Source organism: Tamandua tetradactyla, chromosome 2, assembly GCF_023851605.1.
Source record: "Tamandua tetradactyla isolate mTamTet1 chromosome 2, mTamTet1.pri, whole genome shotgun sequence".
NCBI lineage: Eukaryota > Metazoa > Chordata > Mammalia > Pilosa > Myrmecophagidae > Tamandua > Tamandua tetradactyla.
Window position 1 is genome coordinate 34,975,675 of NC_135328.1, and position 8,962 is coordinate 34,984,636.

Genomic DNA, 8,962 nt, shown 5'->3' on the forward strand with positions numbered 1-8,962 from the left:
CTTGTCTATTTCTGTGGTTAGAGATTAGAAAAGACTTAGCTCTTCTCATTGCAAGTATAACTATTCAAAAAGAAGTTATTAATGGAAGTCTGAAAGTACCAGACCATATTGATTCTCTCTTTCATAGAAGAGGATTAAACAAATGCAAGCTAAATGTCTTCCTTGTACATGTAAGGGAACTGAGGCCCAAAGAGCTTTGGCATCAGATATGTCCATGTTAGAATTTCGGCCCTAGCTACGTAAGTCAGTTTAGTCAGGAATTTCAGTTCATCTGAAAAATCCTACACCAACTACCTGATTTCAGGAAGTTTATTGGCTCATGTAACTGAAAAATCCAGGTGTTAAAGTGATATGGTCAGGAATCTGTCTCTTTTGATTGTGTTTTCCTCTGGGCTGGTTTCATTCGTAGGCAGGCTCTTCTTAGGGGTCTTGGGGGACAGACTTGAATCCTAGGTTTTAAAAAAAAATCTGTCAGAAGCTATCATTAACTCCAGACATGGGTCTATATATTCTTTCTTCTACATCCAGTATTACTCTCTAGGATTATTCAGAATGGCATTTTATTTTTTAATATGCCCTGTGATCTTTTTAAGCTAGAAATATAATTTAAAATTTAGCCTTGAGAAATAAAGCAGGGTAAGTAATTTTCCACTTCTGAAAACAGGCTTCTTACACTAGAGAAGCTTTCTGGTGGGTAACCTTATCAGAAGGAAAGTTATTCATCCCTCAAACATATACATATACTGAACATCATGCAGGTACCAGGCATGCAGGGTATAAAAATGGTAAGGCATGGTCCCTTGATCATGTGCAAGGATGAAAGGAAGATTCTAGAGCTGCAGGAGCACAGAGGAAGGACATCTAACCAAGCTTGAAACAGGAGTTGAGGATATAGATGATTTCCCAGAGGAAGCAAAACCTGAGCTGAACACTAAAGAATGTTTATATATCAGCCCAGGCAGAGTTCAGGAAGCATTTTGGAGGAAGAAGACTAAAGTCCAGTGATGTGAGAAAGCTTGAGATTTAATCATAAAAGGAGTTTAGACATCTATGGGTTATGCCAGGCTCCTGAGGCCTTCTACAATCTGTCTCCATATGCATTCTCCCCCAACTAAAGTGTTTGTACATCTCAAACACGATGGAATCTACTCAATCCCTGTATTGTACAAGTTCTTTCCACAGAGAAAGCCCCTCTGCCCACCTCCCTCTCCATCATTTGTCTAACTGACATCTTCCTACCCACCCTCATTGTCCCAAGGCAGTTAATTTTCTTTCTGGTTTTTAAATACCTGAATCTGTTAATTCCTATCTCTAGATAAAAAGTACTTTATAATTTTTTTAAAAAAATGATTCTCACTAAAGATAAAATGAGCTTCAGGGGCAACTTACTTCCCTACTGAAAATGGAAAGCAAACAAATCAACTGTTCTCTGTATGTGGCTGCTATAATATCTCATCAGCTCTCATGGTTTAAGTTGTCATTCCTATACTAATGGCTCTAAAGTTTCTTTCCCCAGTTCCAGGCTCTCTTCTGAGGTCCAGATCTATATATCCAATTCAGTCCTGGGTACCTCCACCTAAATATTCCACTGGTATACTGAACCAAAACTGAGCTCAATATTCCCCTTTGCCAACCCCCTTTCCCCTTGTAGCTCTCGTGTTCCCTGTCTTTTAGGAAATGTAATGAAGAAAAAATTTAAAAATCATAAGCCTTGGACTATCTTTGACATTCCCCTCCCCCACTCCCCAAATCCAGTCTCCTAAACAAATGAACATATTATTAAATTAAAATTAAATATGTTATAGATGATCATATATAGTTATATATCTGTATATATGGTTACATAACAATAAAGTTCTATAATCACAAAATTTCAAATTCTATCCCTTTTTTCCATCCTCCTTGTTCCTATATCTGTCTCATCACCTCTTGTTGCAATAGTTTACTTCAGTAAGTAAATTTACTGAGTCAGTGAAGGACTCATCTCCTTCAAATCTATCCTCAAGTCAAATCCCAAATTGAACCATCATTTTTACACTTACAAGTCTTTGATGGCCCCTTACAGTTTATAATTTAAAGTTTAAATTCCTTGGCATGATACACAAGGCTTATCACAGACTAATCTATTTTTCAGCCTTATCTACTCTCTGTGGAAAAAGTGTAACAGGGGAGACTTACTACAGTGTAAGTCCTGAGAACTACCTACTCAACTAGTACCTCCCGTGCCCCCATCTTACCCTCTTCTTAATGATGACAGTGGCTTATCCAATGCCAGTCCAGTGCCAAGCTCTTGGCATGCATTTTAGTCTCCTGGAGTGTTCACAGCACTGATAAATGGATCTTCTTTTAAATTCCCATTTTATGATTGAGAAAACTAAGTCAAATCAAGTTTGAGACTTGCCTTAGGTCCAACAACCAGTGTGTCATGGAGTCAGGTTATCAACTCAGGCTACCTGGCTCCAAAAGCCAAATCCTTAACCACCATGCCACACAAGGTGTACAGAGATGAGATGCAGCTTCCTGTAGAAATGTTGTTTCGTAGATCCATAATTTTCAAGGTACTCAAACTCCTCAGCCAGCACTCAGCCCTCTGTGGTACAGCTCCTACTTATATTCCCAGGCTCATCTCTCAGTGTTACCCCAGCAAATCATTAACTAGCCACCCTTCAAGGCTTCACAGATGCCTGCCTTCCACTCTCCATCCTGATTTAAGTCCCTTCAGTCTTTGCCTGCCTCACACTTACTCATCCTTTAGGACTTCACTGAAAAGTTACTTCCTCTAGGATGCCTTTTCTGAGTAAACTAGGTTAAGCGCCCTTCTTCCTTGCTTCTATGGTACCTATACTACCCCCCTTATAGAACTTGCCATACTACACTGCAAATGCTGGCTTTCTCCTCTTCCCATAGACTATAAATTTCTCATGGGCTGCATCTTCTGTGTTCCCTGTGACTAGCATGGAGCATGGCATGGGGTAAGCGCTTCGCAAATGTCTCCTGAACTGAATTCACTCAGTGGCTATCAAAACTGAAAGGGACTTCGAGAGACCGTAATTGTTTGCATTTGCAATATACTTTCAAGGTTGAAAAGGCTTTTCACACTGATTATCTCATGTACTCCTCTAAGGTTCATATTCCCCATAGTTGAGGAAACTGAGGTTCATAGAAGTTAAGTGCCTTTTCCAAGTTCACCCAGCCAGGAAGTGGCTGGGCTAGGATTTGACCTCAGGTCAGACTCTAAGGCTAGTGCACTCTCCATCACTTCCCCAGATCATCTGATTCAAACAACATGCATTTTACTGATGAGGACACTGAAGCCAGGAGAGATAAATTGGCTTACTTAGGTTCATGCTGTTCATACCCAATTCTGTGCTCTTTCCTCTGCTCAGACAGGAAATGCTCATGAAGGTAATAAGGCAAGGAGGATAGGGTCCTAGGCTGAGGAGGGGCAGGGGTCTGCCTGTGTCTCTTCCATTGCCTCCTCCCCATTTGTCACAACCTGAATGTTTAAATTTTGTATTTAGTATTTACTCCGAAATGGCTTTCATCTGATTTCCCCCTTGCTCACCAATTTAGCTGTCAGAGTAAATAAATGTGAAGCTGGTTTTCCAGCCTGCCCCAGCTCACATTACCTTCCTAGAATTACTCCCCAGCGGGGTAGAACCGCTGCTGGGGGCGCTCCCACAGAATTATCTGGTTACTAATGAAGCCTCTTTTCAAACCCAAACGCTGGACTATCAACTCAATTCCGGGAGGATGGTAAAATTCACTTCAGAGGACAAGACGATCCCATTTAGTGTCCAGGAGGATTGTAGTGAGAGCTTAATGGCATTATACATATAGGGTGCCTAATATGTTGCCAGGAATGGAGTTAGCACTTTAAAAATATGGGTTTTTAATAATATGGTTAGTTGTCACTATAATTCTAAGAAGTATTGTTTTCCCCATTTTACAAAGTAAGGAAACTGAAGCTTAGAGAGACAAAGTGACTTGCCCACAGTCTCCTGTAGAAAGAAATAGAGAATCCTAAAGAGATATAGTAAATTTGTTAATCCTAAATTTTGCCAAGGTCACCCTTACCAGAGTGCTTTTTCCTGGAGGTATTGGTGCTTGTTGGAAGTGAGATTTGTTTTCCAACGCATTTTACTTCTGTTATCTTTTAAATCAGGCAAGCCCTGGGCTGGAATAACAGCTATGTCTTCCTTTGGTAAATTATTCAGGAGAGTATTTGTTTTTTTTGGTTGATTTATGCCCTACCTTGTTCCATGAAGGATTTAATGTGGTAACTAGTAGAATAACACCTGGAAAATGTAGCCAGTCCAGACTGTAACAATGGCTAATATTTATGACTGCTTACTGTGTACCAAGCATGATTCTTAGCCCTTTATATGGATCATTCGTATAATTTCCACAACCATCAGAGGTGGACTTGTTTATCATTCCCATTTCACAGATGAGGAAACTGAGACTGCACAAGTAGTTGAATAACGTACCCAAGGTTATTCAGCTGTGCCAGGATCGGTGCCCAGAAATATGACTCCATAGTCCTTGTGCTTTACCACTGGATATAATGTTTCTTATTCCAGAGTTCAGAAGTGGAATTGCATAGTAGATAAAAAGCTGGGTTCTGAAATCTGAGTGTCAGAGCTTCAAATAGAGCTCCAGTAAACTCATTACCTCAACTATAAAATAAGGATAATAGTATAGCCTTGTTAGTGTTTCTGTGAGGGTTAAAGAAGACAAGGCACAAACAGCACAGTGCTTGGTACATAAATGCTCAATAAATGGCAATTTTATCATTATCATTGCCACTCAGGGAATACACACTTCACACTCCTCCCCATAGAAGCTCAACAACTTGTTTGTCCAGCCTTTTGAACATCTGCAATCATCTCTCCACCTGAAATACTTCTCTCCCCAGAATCTATCCAAATTTCACCTGCCCTTTAAGTTTCAGTTTAAACCTCCTCTCTGCCCCTTGTCTAAGAAGTTTTCCAAAACCAGTACAGTCTTCATGGTCTTCTTTCCTGGAGTCCTGCACTCTCACAATTGACATTAAGTGTAGCAGTGTATGAAGTTCAATGATCTCTTGCTTCCCCCAGCAACCCTAAAGGGGAGGAGGAGAGGGAAATAAACATGGTCCTGTCATGATTCTCATTTCCAAGATGAGGAAACAGGCTTAGCCCATAAACGGAGAGGCCAGGTGTCATACCCAAATCTTTTGACAGATATTGTGGAAAGCGTGTGTGTGGAAAGAGTGGACATGGTAATGCGTGTAGCTCAGAAATCAAGAGCATGGGCTCTGGTGTGTGGTTTTGAGTTCTTGTCTCTGGCAATTATTAACCATGCAGCATCATTTTTGGACACACCACATAATTTCTCTGAACCTCAGTGTCTTCATCAGTAAAATGGGCACATTATGAGACTTTACTTCATAGGATTATTGCAAAAGGAAATTGAGATAATTATTATAAAATGCTTAGCATTATGCCTGCATAGATTAAAGTACCCAGGAGTAGTAGCTGGGATTATTCTGTGTGAGAGACATTTGGGGGTGGAGGTTCATTCATAGCCATGCGGCTGTTTGAGCGTACAAGCATATGTATTTACACACACACATATGTATATATGCACACACCTCACCAACTTCCACACTGCAGTCGGTGTTCTCGGTGTGGAAGATGAAAGTTCAGAAAGAAACTCTTCATTCTGAATATCTTCTAAGAGCAATATATGAATGGAATATAGGTGGTGAGGGGGATGCCACTGCCTGGGACCAGGCCTGTTTCTGGGTACTTGGGTGTCTGTATGTTTGTATCTTTAAGGTATAGGTGTTTAGAATTATGTTGGTGTATAGATATCACTGTCCACCTGTATCCATTAGAATGTATTTGTGCATGTGCACAACTGAGTCTGCAACTATCAGGAATTCTATGTCTGCAGGGAAGTATATGATGTTTCTGTCCATAAATGCCTATAAAAGACTCCTTCACCATCTTTAGGGAGGTGTGTGCATATTTATGGGACCCTGAGTACAGGCAAAAGAGTATACATGGGTTTGAGACTCTGTGGGCATCTTCATACTCATGAATGTGAGTGTGTTAGAAGTGTAAGAACAATGGTGGGGATGTTTTACATCTGGAAATGAAGGCAATTGTGGTGATGATAAGTGTGATGGGGTGAGGACAGGGTGTTTTGGTGTCTATAGGGCTGTATCTAAATCTGAATGTGAATATTTGTTTTTCTAGAAGAGAATGTATATTTTCATGTGTCTCTTTCAATTCAGTTTGTGTGTAAACAAGGGAGTTGGGGCTGGGAGTGTCCGCTTTTGTCTGTATGTTGTAGAGCATTAGTGTGTGTAAGTCTCAGTCTTTGAACATGGGAGTTCAGTGTCTGTGTTCTGGGGCTGTCTCCTTTCTAAACATTTGGGCCTCCTTGCCTTCTCCTCTACTCTCACTGTCAGTAGAATCCTAGAGATTTCTCCCACATGAGATGGACAGGGGAACGGATGGTTCAACAAATCCTAAAGAGAAGTGAGATGTCCTAGGTAACCCCTTCCAGGAGAACTCATGGAAGCTACTCTCCCCATTCAGTTGCAAGGAGCCGGTGCATTCTCTGGATGTTATAGAGTAGAGGTGTCTGTGCAGGTGTGTGAGTGTGTGGTTGCCTTGTGCCTGTGTAAATAATGTGAACAGGCAGTCGTTTGGATCAGTTTGTACACAAATTTATCTGGCATGGAACGGCATCAGTAGAGTATAAGGTGTGACTTTATATGGAATCCATCACTGCAGATGGTGTGACCAGGGGACCCTCTTGTACATGTGAGTGGGGCTGTGTCTGAGGACGGTGGGTGCTCTTTGAGTTGGGGGCAGTAATAAGAGTCGCGTGGATGCGTGCCCGCTGGTGCCTTTGTGTGTCAGAGTGTCTCTCAGTCTGTCAGCAGCTCTGATTTCCTGTGTGTCTCTGTGCCTGTGTGTCTCTCTCCGGGTCTCTGCCTCGCTGTGGGTGTCTTGCTCTCCCTTGGCGGGGAGGGGATTGGTCACGCATGACTCATCTTGAACTGAGCGGGGTTCCAGCGGCAGGGCGGCTGCCGCCGCAGCTGGAGGGGGAGGAGGACGAGGAGGAAGGAGGGGAGGAGGAGGACTAAGAGGAGGGGGAGGAGGAGGAGGGGGCGGGGGCCTCTCCAAGTTTGTCGGGACCTTCTTCCGAGGCAGCGGCTGCGGCTGCTAGAGAGGCCGGGGCTGGGCGCGGGCGCCGGGCGGGGGCGGGGGCTGGGGCCGGGCCGGGGCGGCGGGGCCGGCGCCTCCGCTCTTCTCCTGCTCATACTTCAGCCTCTGCTCCCGCTGCGACTGCGGCCCCCCTCGGCGTGGATCTCCGCGCTGCGCGTCCGCTGAGCCCGCCGCTCCCCGGCCCATGTACTGGAAGCATGAGAACGCCGCTCCGGCGCTGCCCGAGGGCTGCCGGCTGCCGGCCGAGGGCGGCCCGGCCACCGACCAGGTGAGCCAGCGAGAGGGTGGGCGAGCGGCCGCGGCCAGGACCAGGCAGTGACCCAGAGCCACCCGGGCCGGGCCGGGTGGCGACGACGGGCGGCGGCAGAGAGGAGGGGTGCTGGGGTGCGCCTGTGAGTGTATGTGAGTGTGCGAGCGCGCGCGAGTGCGGGGGGGTGGGGGCGGCGGCGCGGAAAGCGGGAACACATTATGCAAATGTTGGAGGAATTTCTCAAAAAGCGATTTAGCAAAGACACAGGCGAATCAAGAGGAGGCGAGGCCGGTATTGTCCGTCTGAATAGGCGCTGATAGCGCCGATGCGCCGGGGGTTGTGCGGGCGCAACGCTGCGAATCCCGACGCGGGGCCGGTCCCGGGTGCGCCGAGAGGCTAGAGGGAGCCTTTTCCTCCTTTTGGACGCCTCTCTTTTCTCCTTTGGTCCCGTTTCGCCCCCACTCTTGTCCCCGTTTTGCTCCAGGTTTCCCTCCGACTGTCCCACGAAAGGCACCGAATCCGTGTCAATATCGCCGCGCAGATTTCGCGGCGCGCTCTGGGCGGGCGGGCTGACGCTCCTGGTTCTCGGGTTTTTATTTTCTTCAGTCCCATTCCGCCCCCGCCTCCCGCCCATCTCCTTTTTATTTTCTTTCTTTCTCTCTTTTCTCCTTTTTGCATTTTGTGCCGAGAGGAGGAGAAGGGAGCGAGGAAGGGGGGTGGGTAAAGGGAGAAAAAATTCGATTTTTAATTACTACCATTAAAAAATCAAATTTGCAATTCTTTGGGCGGCCTGATGGATCTCACTGATTGACAGTTGGAATTGACACTCTGGCTACCTCTTATCTTGGGCATTCACGACAATTTCTAATTGCAGGTAGTTTGTGTGTGCGCGTGTTTTTTTTCCCCCTCAGAGGCTTGGATTGCAAGGGAACTAAGCGATTACTTCAAGAGCCACGGGTTAAGTGCAGGGAGAGGGGGAGAGAGAGGGAAAAAATCCAATCCAAATTCAAATTGCTTCATTAGAGAGACACCGCTTTTGTGGGGAAGGGCTTTAAATGCCCACTACAAAGTTAGGACTCATTGTTCGGCGCCGGTTTATATAACAGGCACAGGGAGGCGCTGGGCTCAGGCTGAGCGGAGCCAGTTCTGCAGCCGCGGTCGCCTGCGTTCCCTTCCCCCTCCCCCGCCCCCCCAGGTGATGGCCCAGCCTGGGTCCGGCTGCAAAGCGACCACCCGCTGCCTCGAGGGGACCGCGCCGCCCGCCATGGTGAGTCCTCTCTGCCCTGCTTTCGGTCCCCGGTTCCCCCGCGGCCTGGCCCTGGGGACCTGGCCCGACTTTCCAGCCCCGAGCCGCTGCCCACGCACTGGGTGACTCCGGCGGGTGCCGCCCCTCTCCGAACCTCAATTTTCCGACCGAGAACAGGGACTTTGATCGTTTCTGGCACCTAGGATGTGCATGTTAAAAGTTGGGGTCATCTCTTCCTAT